General features: G+C 55.8%; 4 non-coding genes across 4 annotated transcripts; 3 read left to right on the forward strand and 1 right to left on the reverse strand.

Annotated features, from left to right (window-relative positions):
* Positions 1–555: 555 nt before the first annotated feature.
* trnae-cuc (transfer RNA glutamic acid (anticodon CUC)) lies at positions 556–627 on the forward strand. The gene has a single exon. It is a non-coding gene; the product is annotated as a tRNA-Glu (tRNA).
* Positions 628–902: 275 nt separating this feature from the next.
* trnaq-cug (transfer RNA glutamine (anticodon CUG)) lies at positions 903–974 on the reverse strand. The gene has a single exon. It is a non-coding gene; the product is annotated as a tRNA-Gln (tRNA).
* A 202-nt stretch (positions 975–1,176) lies between these two features.
* Positions 1,177–1,249, forward strand: trnat-ugu (transfer RNA threonine (anticodon UGU)). The gene has a single exon. It is a non-coding gene; the product is annotated as a tRNA-Thr (tRNA).
* A 1,060-nt stretch (positions 1,250–2,309) lies between these two features.
* trnae-cuc (transfer RNA glutamic acid (anticodon CUC)) lies at positions 2,310–2,381 on the forward strand. Its single transcript has one exon. It is a non-coding gene; the product is annotated as a tRNA-Glu (tRNA).
* Positions 2,382–2,500: the final 119 nt, after the last annotated feature.

The following is a 2,500-nucleotide window of genomic DNA, read 5'->3' on the forward strand; positions in this document are numbered from 1 at the left end:
GCGGTCTGGTTCTGGCCTTGTGTAGGGAAAGCCTGACGTCAATATCGAAGATTGTCGTGATTCCGTTCCCCCAGCGGCAAAGTGCTCTCGACTTGGTGTAAGTCTTGTTTTCTTCTTTGTGCTGGGCGATCTGGTTTTCTTTGTGTGTGTGAGTGTTAACCCGCCGATGTGTGATGGCTGTAACTGCTGTGATTGTGAAGAATCTTTAGCAATCTTGTACTGCAAGTTTTGTCTGTCAAGCGACACTAGTCTGTATGACACTGAACCTCGTGGGTTTCCCTGCTGTGTCCTTCCAGTCATTCACACCACGGTTCCTCCCCCAGTTGGCTGACCATTGCGTCACGGAAGCTGTTGTAGCAGTGATTCTTTTGCGGGTTAGATCTAAGTGACGACGGCAGGCGGGGTCGTGTCTTCAACGCGTTAGTGCAGTTTTAAAATCGCGGGTCGATGAGTCTCTGTCTCAATTAAAGATCGCCGAGCTTGGCCCCGCTTTCAGGGCCGACGTCGGTCGCGCTGCGGGCACGCCACAGACGGGAGAGGGCCCTCCACCCCGTGTCCCTGGTGGTCTAGTGGTTAGGATTCGGCGCTCTCACCGCCGCGGCCCGGGTTCGATTCCCGGTCAGGGAAGCGTGGCTTTTTCCCCCACCCCGTTTGTTTCCCTTAGAGCCATGCTAGACGTTGAACTCGGAGGAGGTGTTCCGGGTATTTTGCCGACGCGGGAACTTCTGTCATAAAATACACGCATGTCTGCTGTACACTCAGTCGTCCGCAGTAGTGGGTGATATACAGCAGGTCCTAGAAAGGTTGATGAGTAAAAGCGGGTCCCCTTGCCCGGGAGGCACGCGCGAGGAAAGCAGCCGTCGATCCCGGACACCGCTTCCGATTTCAACGGCACTCGCGACAGGTTCCACCGAGATTTGAACTCGGATCGCTGGATTCAGAGTCCAGAGTGCTAACCATTACACCATGGAACCTCACGGGAGACGGGGCGACTGTCGATTCCCTCTGTGATCTTCGGCGTCTTCCACGGGCCTGTGCGTGACTTCAGCTTCGCCGTGGAGTCCTTTCTCTGCTTTCTCCGCTGTGTAGCTGAGCCGGGCACCGTGTCTCCCTCCTGTAGCCAGCTGCGTAACTCGGTACGTTTGTGTGCGCGTGAGTCAGGCCCCGCAGCCTTGTGGCTCCATAGCTCAGGGGTTAGAGCACTGGTCTTGTAAACCAGGGGTCGCGAGTTCAAATCTCGCTGGGGCCTTTCGCCCTCCTTTTGCACCCGGAGCAGGGTCTCCCGCTTGTAAAGGGGTATCAGCTGAGGGCCATAATTGTGTGATTACTGGCAAGCAACAGGGTGTGGTGGCTCTTGACTTCCTCTGTCTCTTGCTCGCTTCCTGTCCCTCACTCACACCCCACGCCCCGGGGACGTCACACCCTGCTGTGATAATTGATAGGTGCCGAGGAAAACAATGCCAAGCTGGCTGTCGTTGTCCTCATCAAGTCCCGGGCTCCTCCCCGACTGTGTGGGAACTGACAAGCACTTGCGACAAATGCTGCCATTGGACTCCTTGATTAAGAAGGCGGGGGCCCCTGCGTGGATGAAGCAGCAGTTCAGCAGAAGGGCGAGAGAGATTTTCCTGGAGAGCCTGTGCAGACCAGGAAGCGGACACACTGGCTTCTTGTGTTTTCATTGCCCGCCACAGGCTGCTTTGGCATAAGGGGCCCGACCTGAGCAGCGCGGGCATCCCGGAGGGAGCCATCTTTTCGCGGTCTGGTTCTGGCCTTGTGTAGGGAAAGCCTGACGTCAATATCGAAGATTGTCGTGATTCCGTTCCCCCAGCGGCAAAGTGCTCTCGACTTGGTGTAAGTCTTGTTTTCTTCTTTGTGCTGGGCGATCTGGTTTTCTTTGTGTGTGTGAGTGTTAACCCGCCGATGTGTGATGGCTGTAACTGCTGTGATTGTGAAGAATCTTTAGCAATCTTGTACTGCAAGTTTTGTCTGTCAAGCGACACTAGTCTGTATGACACTGAACCTCATGGGTTTCCCTGCTGTGTCCTTCCAGTCATTCACACCACGGTTCCTCCCCCAGTTGGCTGACCATTGCGTCACGGAAGCTGTTGTAGCAGTGATTCTTTTGCGGGTTAGATCTAAGTGACGACGGCAGGCGGGGTCGTGTCTTCAACGCGTTAGTGCAGTTTTAAAATCGCGGGTCGATGAGTCTCTGTCTCAATTAAAGATCGCCGAGCTTGGCCCCGCTTTCAGGGCCGACGTCGGTCGCGCTGCGGGCACGCCACAGACGGGAGAGGGCCCTCCACCCCGTGTCCCTGGTGGTCTAGTGGTTAGGATTCGGCGCTCTCACCGCCGCTGCCTGGGTTCGATTCCCGGTCAGGGAAGCGTGGCTTTTTCCCCCACCCCGTTTGTTTCCCTTAGAGCCATGCTAGACGTTGAACTCGGAGGAGGTGTTCCGGGTATTTTGCCGACGCGGGAACTTCTGTCATAAAATACACGCATG

Source organism: Atractosteus spatula, chromosome 6 (assembly GCF_055471065.1).
Source record: "Atractosteus spatula isolate fAtrSpa1 chromosome 6, fAtrSpa1.hap1, whole genome shotgun sequence".
Taxonomy (NCBI): domain Eukaryota; kingdom Metazoa; phylum Chordata; class Actinopteri; order Semionotiformes; family Lepisosteidae; genus Atractosteus; species Atractosteus spatula.